This window comes from Musca autumnalis, unplaced genomic scaffold, assembly GCF_047663935.1.
Source record: "Musca autumnalis isolate F117 unplaced genomic scaffold, ASM4766393v1 scaffold_1, whole genome shotgun sequence".
NCBI lineage: Eukaryota > Metazoa > Arthropoda > Insecta > Diptera > Muscidae > Musca > Musca autumnalis.
Genome location: NW_027411644.1, coordinates 209,390,456 through 209,405,317, shown reverse-complemented (window position 1 = coordinate 209,405,317; position 14,862 = coordinate 209,390,456). Strand labels below are relative to the sequence as shown.

The 14,862-nt window shown below is 36.3% G+C and overlaps 1 protein-coding gene across 6 annotated transcripts in view; it reads right to left on the bottom strand.

Moving 5' to 3' along the window:
- Window positions 1-14,862, bottom strand: part of LOC141389026 (uncharacterized) — a 559,199-nt gene that overhangs the window by 258,120 nt on the left and 286,217 nt on the right. The window contains exon 1 of one of the 6 annotated variants that reach the window (XM_073960027.1): window positions 4,696-5,045. The exons of 4 other annotated variants lie outside the window; for them this stretch is intronic. The gene's annotated coding sequence lies outside the window, so the exon portion shown is untranslated. Of the gene's footprint in view, window positions 1-4,695; window positions 5,046-14,862 lie in introns of those variants that run through there. One more of the 6 variants, XM_073960028.1, reaches the window with a different exon arrangement.

Below are 14,862 nucleotides of genomic sequence, written 5' to 3'. Positions count from 1 at the left end.
AATTTGAGGACATTTTCCAAATTGCATCCAAATCAGACAGAATTTGCGTGTTTGGCTCAATAAATACCTCAAATCGGGAGAATATATATATGGGAGCTATATCCAAATCCAAATGGGTGCCACAGTGGTGCAATTGTATGCACACCCGCCTTCCATGCTGAGGGTCGTGGGTTCGATTCCCCGGCCAGATAACATCAACAATTTTCAACGGTGGCAAAATACTCCTCAGTAATGTCGGCGACATTTTCTGAGTATTTCAGCCATGTAAAACTTTTCTACAAGTGGTATTTTAAGACACGCCGTTTGGACTCGGCGATAAACACTCGGTCCCATATCATTGAGCTAATGTGAATCGGGGTGCACTCATTGATATAAGAGAAGTCTCCCTTGTCCCAACTGGCATGTTTGTGGAACAATTATATACATGGACAGACAGGCAGACGTACATGCGTAAATTGACTCGGAAAGTTATTCTATGTAGGTATATACCTTAAAGAAACTATCGGTCTATCTCGTTTCCTTTTGCATTGTGACAAACTAATGCACAAAGACATAATAACCTTTACCAGAGTGTGGTGTAGGGTATAAAAACAATATGTGTATATAGCATGGAGGCCAACTACAAATCCTTGATAAATTAAAAAAAAAAACTTGGATTTGGATTAAAGTCCATAGGTGTTGCGGAGAAAGCATTTAAAGAAATGGAGGAGGTACTTGTAGGAATGGACCGACATAGTCCATTATGGAAGTGGATCTTATTTTGGGTCATTTAAGTGGGTAATCGTATAATTTTTGGACCAGTATGCCAGAAAGCATGGACTTATCCACGGAAAACATAATATAGAACCGCGACGAATAGCATCGGTATGCATTTCAAAAGGATCTTCGAACAGACCCTAAGCTGCACTTAGACACAAATTTTGAACTCTTGTTGGTGAGATACCCCAAGGAGAGAACTGATATGGGCCATTTTAGAAGTTAAACTAAATTTAAATAAAATATTAGAATATCCAAAGTTTGGACCAAATTGGTTGCCGCTTTCAAGAGACATATTATGCATACCATTTTAGTGACATTTTTAAATATTGGTGGGAAGTACCGGAAGTTGTGTACCGGTATTGCCCATATTCGAACTGTAACTAAGTTTGGACGAAATATAAGGAAGGCCAAAGACTCAAGATATATTTTATTGAGACTTTTACACAATTATAAGGAAATATTTGACGTGTAACAAGGAAATATTAAAATTATTATTACTATTATTTTAATTCGTTGAGAGGTTAATAGGAACTTGCTACGGAGAAGAGTTTTCAAAAATGAACATGTATAAGTAGTTTACCAGTGTTTGCTCCCGACACTTTGTCTAAAATAATAGTAGATATTTCCATAAAAACAACTTAAACTAATTCTACTTAATACTAACTTAAAATTAAATAAAAAATACAAAACGAAATCTTTTAAATATTAAAGATGCAGAAAAGAAAAAAAACTAACCTCTATGAGAGCCAGTAGTTGTGTTAGTGTAAAAATCAGCGAGGAGCGAAGATGCCAACAGGAGACAGATAGTTTGTATCTGACCAGCTAAATTCATGTTGGTGATTGTCAACGTCTTTAACCAATGTATTTTCGTGATTGGACAAGCTATCAACAAAATTTCTAAGATAGTTAAGTGCATATAAACCAATAGTTATAATGGAAAATTCAGAATAAATGCAACAATTAGAGTATCTTTTCGTAGGATTCTGAAAATTCTTTTTCACACACAGTCTGAGCACCTTTCTTTCACAAACTTCAAGCTCTCGAACAACCAAAGTAGAAATGCTAAACCATTTTGGGAAAGCATACACTAGAATAGGTCTTATGCAGGTCTTGTAAATTAGAGCTCCTTTTGCTTTAATTGCTTTACGTAGTAATATTCTGGCGTGTTCATTAAATTTGACTAACTTATTGAAATGAACACCCAGATATTTAAAACTGTTCTTAAACGGAATTTCATTTCCTTTCAAAATTAGTTTAAAGGACATACTTTCAGGCACGACTTATCTAGCACATTTTCCCGAAGCATTTCTGAGACACAAGGCTTCGCATTTCAACATTAATCTTAATTCCACAGGAAGAATAGTAGTCGCTAAATACAGAAAGATGATTTTGGACTTTGGATAAAGCAACTGTGAGAGACTCGGAATGTGCATATAACAAAGAATCATTTGCGTATAAAATACTTCTAGAATCATCATGGAACCCCGCAATGTATACATCCAAGTGTACTTATATTCCCATTAAAGTTCACAAAGAATTTCCGATTATCGAAAAAGCTGCAAGGAAGGCCAAATTTTGGACCAAATCGGTTGATCAGTTCGAGAGTTATCGTGCTCTCCATCCACTACATATGGTGTCATAGGGATTTTTACACTTTTCGGACTGATTTCTCTTGCCCCAGAAAAAAAATTTACTGTCGAAATTGAGGCTGCGAATGCAAGTTGCTTTAACAAAAATCAAAGTGATTCGAGAGCAGGTCTTAAAGTGAACTTATACGAAATTTTGTGTGGGAGGTACCCGAACATTTTTGAACTTTTGTGGGCGAAGGAGTGGACTATATTGCTTATCTTCGAAATTAAGCTTTGCTTGGATAAACTATTACGAAGGCCAAATTTTGGACCGAATCGGCAGATCCGTTCGATAGTTATCGTGCGCACCGACCACATAGGGGTTCATAGGGGTTTTTTTGCACCTTTCAGGCTATTTTCTCAGAAAGTACGGACTTGTCACTGATGAAACTTGTACCGTCGTATAGGTGGCAGTGAATAGAAGTTGTTAAAATAAAAATCAAAGCAATTCGAGAGCAGGTCCTAAACTGAAATATTCCGAAATTTTGTGTGGGATGTGCCCGAAGGAGTGGACCGATTGAGTCCTTATAAGAATATCATCTAAGTCTAGTAGAAATTTCACGATGTGCAAAGTATGGACCAAATCGGTTACACACTGGACTGGACGGAAATGGCTAAATGAACTACAAATTTCCTCCTAACATACTTGGGGTCTAAAACCATTATTTTGATGAGGCATATTTTGTCCGTATGAAAGTGTAGCATAAATGCTGGGGGTATAAAAACGCAAAAAACGGAACCAAAAATTCAAAACGAAAATATCTGCCTAAAAAGAGGAATATAACTAAAAAACGCAAAAAATCACATCTTTGTATATTACTCATTTGAATCGGAACCCTTTTCTGATTATATAAATGGTGGTAGAAACTCAGACAAGTTTTTAAAGGTCTAAAATATAAAATTAAAAAATAATTGCATCCAACTTTATTTATTTATTTTTTTATTCATTTATTTATTTAAAAGGAACTGAAATTTCACGACGATCACATTTGCCAAATGTAATCAAATCAATTTTGAGCTCGGTGATTTGACACAAACTTTTATTTGCTTATGGCTTCTTGATAAGATAACTATCGAAAGAAATTACTACCAATATGAGATTCACATCCAGAATGGACAATGTCGGTCGATTCCTTCAAATACCTTCCGTACAAAAGTTCAACACTTTCGCGCCATAATCCAAATCAAATTTATCGCATTTATTCGAAACGTTCACAATCCTTAAGTCCAAAAGTCTCTATATTTGTCGGGAAGCTCACACTTCTAAAAAATGGCACACAATTCTGAAACTTCCAAAGCCGGTATACGAACTGTGATGAATGGGAAGTTTTAATTCACAGAGGCTTACAGTATATCTCTGAGCGCAAAAGCAACTGATGCGGTATTTTTACAATACGTTCTTGGAACAGTAGAAGAAATTAACAAAAAAATGCCGTACAGGTCTTTATCCGGTTCACCTTAAAATCAGTTTCAATCAATGCAGTATTTAAATACAAATATTATTTTTGTTCAACTAATTAATTTCACTTTATTCATCTTGTTTTTTAATGACATGCTAAAAATGCACAGTTTATAATTTCATATAAACTTTTATTTAATTTAGTTATTAAAAGTAAATTTACGTAGTTATAATATTAAAAACGAATATTTGTCACTGTTATTTTGAAATATTTTATGCAGAATAATATACTATGTTTTTTATGTCACAATTTCTTTTTTTTATTCTATGGAATTTATTGCAACTCTAAACAATTAGTTTTGTAGCAATTCTTTTTTATTGGATATGCTTTAAAAACAGCAATTTTTGTTAGATAAATACAACGAAAACGTAGAAAAAAACAAAATAGTGACTATTATTGTCTCCAACTTTAAAATACACAACATTATGGAATTTCATTAAATTTTATATAGAACATAAAAGTTAATCTTTTTTGCGCAACCATTTGTTTGAGTTACAGTATGTTTATTTATTTTAGTATTTAGGTTTTTGTTTCAAAACTGATACTGCTACAACTCTTTTATTTTTATAATTTATTAGGGCGTCTAAAATGCGTTTGTTTTTAATTTTATTTTCTAAACACTCATTCTTAAGCCACATATTATTTTTTTAGTCATTAAATCACTCGACTCTTAAGTACTCATTTAATATTTTTTTAACACCCAAAGAGCTTATGCAGGACTTTTATTTCCTTTAAAATCAATAAAATAAAAGAACATGCCTTTGGCATTAGTTTTCACATTGTAATATTTTTTTTTATTATTTTTCCATAAATGTCACATTATATTTTGTTCACACACAGACACACACCTTTATGTCAAATTTTATATGACATATTCATCCATTCAGTTATCCAAAAGTGGTCCAATGCTTTGGAATATTTACGACGAAGACGACAACAACAATATTATTACGACGAATATCGAACGCGAAACATAAAAGTTCTTTTGTAATGAAGAAACAACAATAAAAAGGCACGACGAATCCGACAGACAAAGGACAGAAAAAAGACGTTGTTCCGTTTACAGATGACAGACGGCGAATGATGTTGATGGAATGCCTAAAAACACAACAAACTCCAAAAACACTCTCCCAAGAATAAGCTGGGAAAGGAACCAAGTAGCACGAGAGAGTCAGAGGGGAGCACAGACGCCAATTATGCTCACTATATGCATGGCCGGAGGAAACAGCATGAAAACACACCCCCAATTAAAATCTCACACAAAAACCGCAGCAACACCACACACACTTAAGGCAAAAACACCAGAAACACACAAACACCCACCGCCAGCCAGCCAGTCAGCCACATCAATACAACAAACAAATATTAGCTACTAGCGCGCTCCCTTTGCCAAAACATAAACACAAAATTAGCTCAACAATGTTTATGAATGCGAATGGATTCTTATTGGAAGGATCATTAAAGAGGCAACATGTTGTAAACAAAAAATGTTTTTGTTTTAGCTTTCCAATGCAACAGAAGATTTTTGCCACCAAATGTTGCCATATGCCTACTGGTGGTTTGGTTATCAACATTTGTTACTTAGGGGTAGGTCGAATTGTTTAACAAGTTGGACTCGTTGTTTGGTTGCTGGGTCGGTCGATGGCATTCCGCTTTTGTTTGTTTGTTCAAAACAAAAACTCATTAGAATCAAGTCTCCGCTAAGAGGTAGGGGTGCCACTCAACAACAGCAACAAAAGAAGAGGAACTCTTTGCTTCAATCGTTTTGTTATTATTCCAGAGATTTGTGTTTATTTTCATTTTGATAAGCATCTTCCTGTCGGCTTCATTCGTTGCCTGGTTAGTTGGCTGACTGGCTAGCGGAATGAAGGAACTTCAACAAATGTTTCAAACAAGCGAATTGAGTTTCAATGACTCTTCAACAGCAGGCAGCAAGTGTCAACATTCGGAGTTTGTTTAACTGGTGTTATTTTTTGTGAGAGTTTTTTTCAAGAAGTCGTATTAATTACGAAGGTCGTATAAAAAATTAAATAAACCATTTAAATAAAGTTTTCCGATTATTGATATTTTTCATTTTGCAGGACTTATGGCCTGTTTCACTAAGACGATTAGAATATAAATTCGTTCGACTTACTACCAAACTTCTGTTTTTTGAAAAATATTTGATTCATTGTGTTTTCAATCAAATAATTTTTTTCTACAACAATGGGTGTTTGGTAGCAATTCGGACGGATTTGAATTCGAATTGTCTTAGAGAAACAGACCATTTATGTTTTGCTTTCCAGTACCACTGCTTAGTAGTTTAAGTAACGTATGACAGCAAAGTTATCAGATGGCGGAGGTAAGAACCCGAATGAGACTACAGGAGCCTATGCATAGTAGTGTCTGCTATTGACCAACAATAAAAAAATAAGTCAAAATTGAAAACATGCCAAATATTATTTACTACAGGATCCCATTTTTCTAAAATGTTGGTATTGGTACCTTTTCAGAAGAACCTGTAAAAAGAAATATTTGGTTATTTGAATTTTTTGAGAAGTTACGAGGGCTGCACCAAAACTATGTGGCCTATGCAACATCACGTGATGCTAGGCGCCATTTGACAAATTGTTCGGACAGTTTGACAGTTTTTAGCCTATACGTACTCAGGACAGCTTGTCATATGACCATGAATTTTACTTGTGAACATTTTCTTTCGAACATTTTTCAAAACTTTCGACGTGGATAATCATGGCAGGAGTACCGTGTGTCTTAACTAATTTTAAATGAAAGGTGCTTACACCTGCGAAGTTTTTGCGGATTCTGAAACTACAATGTTCATAGATGAGAAAAATCGGAAAACAAAAAAATCGCCGGAGGGATTTTCAAATAAATCGCGGTTAAAAACCACATTTTTATGTTTTTATAGATTTACGCGATTTTGCTTTGAAACCGCAAGTCCAATCGAAATGGGATTAGAGAAAATGTTATAGCAGTGAAAATTCCCTACAAGATTGACCTTAATGGTGTTTTCGTAGGTGCTACCATTTTTGCGATATAGAAGTTCAAATTGGGACAATGCACTGACTGTATCGCCTCCTTATAAAACAATGATATGATGGGTACACCATTACTATCTTTAAATGAAACCCGCTTACACCTGGTAAGTTTGTGCGGATACTGAAACAGCAATGTTTATAGATAAGAAAAATCCAAACACAAGAAAAAATCGCTAGAGGGATTTTTAAATAAATCAAGAAAATGTTGTAGCTGTGAAAATTCTCTAGAGGATTGACCGTTATGATTTGTTCCCAGGTTGTACCATTCTTAAGATATAGAAGGTCCGTTTAGATTTTTAGGTTCTTTTGTTAGGGTTTCGCGATTTTACTTGAACACAGAAAGTCTTATCGATAATTTTTTCCTAGGTTGTACCATATTCGAAATATATAAGTTTAAGTTGGAAAATTACAGTCATGACATTGTTTTATAAGGAGACGGAATTAATTGTCCCAATTTGAACTTCTATATCTCAAAAATGGTAAAACCTACGAAAATACCATTAAGATCAATCTTGTAGGGAATTTTCACTGCTATAACATGTTCTCTAATCCCAATTCGATAGGACTTGCGGTTTCTAACCAAAATAGTGAAAACCTAAAAAATCCATAAAAAACTGAATTTTTACCGCGATTTATATGAAAATCCCTCCGGCGATTTTTTTTTTGTTTTCCGATTTTTCTCCTCTATGAACATTGTGGGTTTAGAATCCGCAAAAACTTCCAGGTGTAAGCACGTTTCATTTAAAATTAGTTAAGGCACACCGTGTACATCGATCATATTGAAAAACTGGATTAATGAATTCAATCGTGGCCAACACTAGCCAAATAAACGAAGGTCGTGAGGGACGCCCACAATCGGCCATTGTGCCAGAAAAAAATTAAGCCGTGCATAAACGGAAAATGCAAGATCGCCATGTTATATACCGTGAGATAGAGGCATCCTTGGGCATTTCTTCCACCAACTAACATTTGATATTGCATGAACACCTAGCCGCAAAAATGGATTTATCTCGTTAGATCCAGCAAAATTGGGCAATCGCTCAAAAGGAGGATCTTGTGGATTGGTGCAAAGAAAAACGACGTTAATAACATCGTCACAGACGACGAATCTTGGATCCATGCTTAGGAGCCCGAAATAAAACAGGAATCGACCGCTTAGGTCTTCGAAAGCGAGCCATATCCACCGAAAGTTGTTCATGTATGAAGCACTTCGAAGCAAATGGTCGGTTGTTTCTTCGGCAAAACTGACCGTGAGGCGACTGTACGGCTTCAGAAATGTAGGACGGTTAATTATGAGTGGTACAGTACTATTCGTTTGCCAGAAGTCTCCTGAGAAATTCGAAAAACGAACAAGAGAAGACGAATCATTATGCATCATGATATCACACATCAATTCAAACCCACGCAATTTTGACTGGACATAACGTGGAATTGATGGGTCATCCGCCGTATAGCCCTCACTGGGGATCCAATGACTTTATTTGATTCCAGCATATCAAGAAAAAATGCGGAGTCAATGATCTTCGTAGCCAGAAGATGCTGTAAAAGCGTTCGAAAACCATGTTTTGGAGGTGGAAAAAGGGATTCAACAATTACTAGTTTGAGTGCACGAAAAATCGTATAAATTATGCTGGAGACTACTTAAGAAAACAATTTTTGATGGCAAATATTAGCGTTTTCATTGTTAGGCCAGATAGTTATCGTTCAGTTTCGTTTGTTTCTCGTAATATTTCATCTACTCTTTCGGCTACCCCTTATACAAATTTTCAACAGTTTTTGCAAATGTGCAATTTAACGACATGCCTCACATCGATTTGAAAATTTTGCAGCAAGTAATCCTAGTGACCCGTTTTATAGCTGTACAATTTTTTTGGGCGGTATCAAAAGTATCAAATTCTTCCTGATATAATGGACCAAAGGCTTTGTATAAAATTGTTGACGCACACTGAAATGTCTGATGAGCACGATGAGTATCCGATTTGACCGAAACTTTGCACATCGTAATGTTTTCCTCAATGTACTTTAAGTTCCAGGAATGCCTATATTGGATAACACCTTCGGGTACCTACCTCACAAACGTTAAACATTTTCGAAACGGATACCCTAAATGCCTAAATTATCTAACTGAATCAAAAAATGTGTGCAATTAGGTGGTACCTTTATATGGGGGCTATGTTTGGTGGAAACATTTTGTGACTGCAGGGAACATAAAATGTCAAATTACGGGTAATCCCGTCAAACAGGGACGTAGCCAGGATTTCATTTCGGGGGGCCCACCTGACCAAAATTTTGAAAGTTCATGTTAGCAAAAATTTCTTATTTAGCAATGATATAAACCTTATTTTATACTTATATTACTGATGAAATAATTTTTAATTCCAATTTTTTATTAAAATGACGTAAGACTTCTTGGCCAATTTTCCCTTGTTTTCAGAACTTTTTTGACAACATATCAGAGTTAAGATATGTTCAAACAATAGATTTATTAATAGTCGCATATACTTTCGGGTGTATCATTTATCAAATAACTCACAACTACAGTGAATGTTGTGTAATTCAGTGATATCACTTCGGTAAGACCAAAAGAAAGAGTATACAATCGGAAAACCTTAGAAATATCTTATCCTTTCCTTTGTCCCAATTTACATTAGGCGAGTTTACTTGCGGCAATTGTCAGTTTGTAGGTGAGAGAGGGTGCTGAGAGGCAAAGGGTTACCATATGGGACTTTGGGACTTTGTTTCCACTCCAATTTTGAGTAATTTATGGAAGGAAAATTGGATTTGTAGAGAATTGGTTTATGCAGAGGGAAGTCCGGATATCATGGCGTTATCCACTAGTATTTTTTTTTAAATATTTGCAGGATAATTTAGGAGTTATATAAATAAAGGAAAAAATGCCGAGACACGTGTCTTCTTTTTTTGTCTTTTATCACGCTGCAATGTCAGAATATGGTCAGTTTTTTCAATTCCGGAAATTCAGGTGTCCAATCGTTGTTACTGTCATTGAAGTTATTCCCTCAAAATATTTTGGTGTCCAGTCGTAGATCTAATAACAAAGAATTTCTGAAGGCCGATAGTGGTTTTCTTGATAGAGAACTAATGCTGAGCAATAGTGAGTCATATTTATGATGAAATTCTAGCACCCAATCGTGGGTATGTAATGACAAATCCTGGTGCCCAATTGGGCATCCGTCAATAAACTACTTTGGCTTCAAATCGTCGCACTTCTCTTACAGAAATTCTTGTTTCCTATCCAGGATTTTCTCATAAATTGATCACGAAAACTCCTGTCTTATCAGTCCTGAATACCTTTAAAATGAAATTCTGGAGCCCAGAATTTTAGCAAAAATCCATGAACACAATTGTCAATTCCCAATCTACATTTTTATACTCTCAGCCTTTAGTCAAAATGTGCCTCATCGAAATAATGGTTTTAGGGCCAAAGTGTGTTTGGAAGAAATCTGTTTCAGAAAATTTGGAGTCGACTTAGCTGTATGTTCGTCCGTCTGGTTGGCTGCCTGGAAAACACGATAATTCTCGAACACATCAACCGATTCGATCCTCCTTTCGATAACCTTTCACAGAGTATTTGAAAATTTTTCAGAGAAGTACAGTTTAAGACCTCTCTGGATAATTAGTAAATATACCTGTGTAAGCTTAAGACCTCAGTAGTCATGGCTTAACTTCCTTTATGCTAATAATTTAGTTATAAGTAAGAATATGAAATAAATAAATTAATAAATAAAAAGACCTCTCTGGAAACGGTTTGCTTTTTTGCAACAATTGTTCTCGGGGCCCCTATTACTACAATACAAGTTTTTTCATGTCCATACTTCCAGAGAAAATGGCCCGAAATCTGTAAGGAACACCTACGGCCATCATGTGTAGTGGCTGGTGTGCACGACAATCTTCGAACTATGCCGGTCCGGTCCATTTCTTCAGTTACCTCCTCCGTAACATTTGTGATCAATTATAAAATCTATATTTTGTTGGTGAGTTCATACGTCCGAAAATTGCTACACAATTCTAAAAATCTCCTAATACATAACTCTGGGTTAAAAGATTTTGGTTGTGTAGCCGCTATTCGATCTGTTCATAGATTAATGTTTCAGTTCACACAGACTCAGGGTATATTCCTGTCCGCAAAGCGGACTGATACTTCTTGAGATTTTGACCAATCTGAATCTGTTTCCGATCAGTTTTTTTTATTTCGTTTGTCGTTATAAATCCTTTGCCGAGGAAGGAAAAAGGAAAATTTCTAGAAATGTGCATCCATTGAAAATACTTCCCAAAATATAATTCAAAGAGTAATCGACAAAAAATCTCTGAAGATAAAATTCAATGTAATTTCGAAATATTTGAAATAATATGCATAAATAAAATATAAACACTCACCTCAATCTCATTAATCTTGATTTTATTAACATTCGAAAGATCGAATAAAACATAAAAATACGACAGAAAAATTATTTTTGTACAATAGATATTTACTAATTTGTAGGAAGAGACTAGTTTCAAATAATCTTATCATAAAAAATGGTTGATATAATTTTTTGTTGCAAATTTCAAACATAATAAAGAATTTGTAATTGTTATGATGTTCAAAATAGATCATTACAAAAACGTGTTAGAGACTATATACTTATTGCTTTTATCAAAATTTGCAAAAACAGATGTTTCTAGATGTTGCTTATAAGCCAAAGTATTGGACGTAATATGCTACAAACTTTCAATAAATAAAAAAACGTATTGTTCTGAACTCAGTACAAGACAGTCAGCCTAAAGTTACGATTAAACGCTTAAACAACACCTTAAAACTTAACAACAACTATGCAGAAAATTGCTCGAAAAGCCGAAAGTGTTTATAATTTTTATACTTTCAAATATGTTGGACAATAAGTATACCAATGTAGTTAAATAATTCTCTGTAATACTTCCTCCAAATACTTTACATATTTCTTGAAGTCGCCCGGGGCCCTGGCTACGTCGGTGCCGTCAAACAATGTAGTTTAAACCCTCAAAATACCGAAAATCGGGAAGTAGCGTTATATGGGGCCGATATCAAAACATGGATCTACATTGACAAGTTTTGGTGAAACATTTTTTGCGCAATAGAAACTTCAAATGTAAAGTTACGGCATGTTTGGTCCAGAAATACAGCTAAAATTCTCAAAATTCCGAAATCGGGTGGTACGCTTAAATGGGGTCTTACCAATAAGTGAAACTATATTAAAAACTTTTTGTGAGAACGTGACTGCTGGGAATCTCAAATGTCAATTTTGCGGGTAATTCCGGGAGGTACCGTTATATGGGGGCTATACCAAAACATGGACCTATATTGACGATCATTGGTGTAGAACATTTATGGCCACTGAGAACCTTAAATGCCAAATTACAAATAGTTCGCTTGAAATTTGTAGTTAAATCCTCAAAATACCGAAAATCGGGAGGTACCGTTATATGTGGGCTATACCTACACATGGAACTATGTTGATGATTTTTGGTGCAGAAGTTTCTGGATAACATTGAACCTCAACTGTCAAATTACAGCTAGTTCGATTAGAAATTGTAGCTAAAATCCTCAAAATACCGAAAATCGGGTGGTACCGTTATGTGGGGGCTATACTAAAACATGGACCTATATCCATAAATTTTGGAATATAATTGTTTTACTACTGTGGTCTGAAAATGGGTCTAAAAACGTTAAAACGCCTGAAATCGGGCGGTACCGATGTGGGGGCTAAACCAAAACGTGACTGTACCAAAACATGATCATCGAACTTGACCTGCCTGCAAACAAAAAACCCACGTTCCCAAAATTTCAGCGTCCTATCTTTATTTTTGTGAATGCTAGAGAGATTACAACAGACGGACGGACATTCATAGATCGACTCAGAATTGTACCCTGATGAAAAATATATATACTTTAAAGGGTCGCAAATGTTTATTTCAATGCGTTACAAACGGAAAAACAAACTTAATGTACCCTCCATACTATGGTGGAGGGTATAACTAAAGAATAGGACTAGGGTAACGTGGCTTCCTCGTCGGCTGGGGTAAGTTCAGACGCGTCCAGGGTCTCCATAAGGACCCACTAAACCTTACGAAATGAAAAGACTAGTAATCTCCTTTTCCTAGGGGCTATATCGGCGATTTATTGATTAAATACTAATTTACAATCTACTTGTGTTTTAATGCGATAAGAATGAATTCAATGGGTATATATTTGGATTAATAGTTGACGTGAGGATTATGCAGACTCGCTGGTTTTTGAGGAATGTTGAATCAGTGGGTTCTTCTTCGAGGGAAACGGTGTTGTCTGTGTTCGGGTGTGAACAATCGGGAACCTGATGTATTCGGTGTTCGGCTGCAGCTGATCGGGAAGACGATGAATTCGGTGTTCAGCTGTCGATAATCGGGAAGACGATGTTTTCTCTATTCGGCTGTCGATGGTCGGGAAGACGATGTATTCTGTGTTCGGCTGTCGATGATCTGGAAGTCAATGTATTCGGTGTTCGGCTGGAGAAGATCGGTTAGATGATGTATTCGGTGTTCGGCTGCAGCTGATCGGGAAGACAATGAATTCGGTGTTCAGCTGTCGATGATCGGGAAGACGATGTTTTCTCTATTCGGCTGTCGATGGTCGGGAAGACGATGTATTCTGTGTTCGGCTGCAGATGATCGGTTAGACGATGTATTCGGTGTTCATCTGCAAATGATAGGGAACACGATGGATACGGCGTTCGGGTGTTGATATTCGGGTATTGGTGTTCGGAAACATGATGATTACAGCGTTCGGGTGTTGAAATGATGGATTCGTCGATCAGGTGTTAGTCTAGGGCTACGATCTAGTTTCTACAATGTACTACTATTACCTAAACAGTGGAACAGCTGACCCGAAGGCCCTGTAGAACTGAAAACCCGAAGGTCCAGTGCCGAATGGAACATATGACTCGAAATCCCTGTAGAACTGAAAAACCCAAATGTCTAGTGCCGAATGGAACAGATGACTCGAAAGTTCAGTAGAACTGAAAAACCCGAAGGTCCAGTGCCAAATGGAACAGATGAACCGAAGGCCATGTAGAAGTGAAAAGCCCGAAGGTCCAGTGCTGAATGTGACAGATAACTCTTAAGTCCTGTAGAACTGAAAAACCCGAAGGTCCAGTGCCAAATGGAACAGATGACTCAAGAGCCCTGTAGTTTATTAGCCACCACAATTTAATGGGTAGTTTCCAAAAAGTATTTCCAACTCGGTAACAGCAAGGTGTACGTTGGCGGATTTAGAGCAGCCGTTAGTTCCAACCCGTGTAGCTAACACTCTGCAGTAGCCAGGCCCCCATCAGCAACCAACTCTGAAATACATGAGTAACTAGAGCCATGAAGTGAATGCGAATTATTCGCCCTAAGCACTGACTACGATGGTTGCAAAAATGCACTGGGTTAAATTTACCAGTGTGTGTGACCTGTAATACCACTAGTGTCAAGTAGAGACAATGTGTGGCGGGGTGTTGTCAAAGCGCTGTTTACCCATGACTGTAAGGGGTTTCTTGGTACTAGTTGTTGTGTTATGTACGGGATCATATTGTCCGTTACACTAGGCCTTAAGTCCAGTTTAAGGACAGTTTTTAACATTTTATTTAAAGTACCCCTTGTGGTTCTTTATAGCGAAATAATGTGTTTCGTAAGCAATTCAGTGCTTCAAAGTGATCACCTAAAATTGCTGGTGGCCTCGATAATCGAAAGGAGTGACCAGCATTGGTACAACCTTTCTGAAACTTACATCATGTTCCAAAAACGTGTATATCAGACAACACCTCCAGATACCTCCCTCACAAATATTCATAATTTTCGCTTAAGTGCAATTTAAGGGTTTTTAGAAGATTGTTTTGAAATGTTCATGCGCTTGTGATTCTGATACAATATTTTTAGTGGGTAAATTCATCACATTGTAATACCTTGCGATTGTAACGTGAGCAT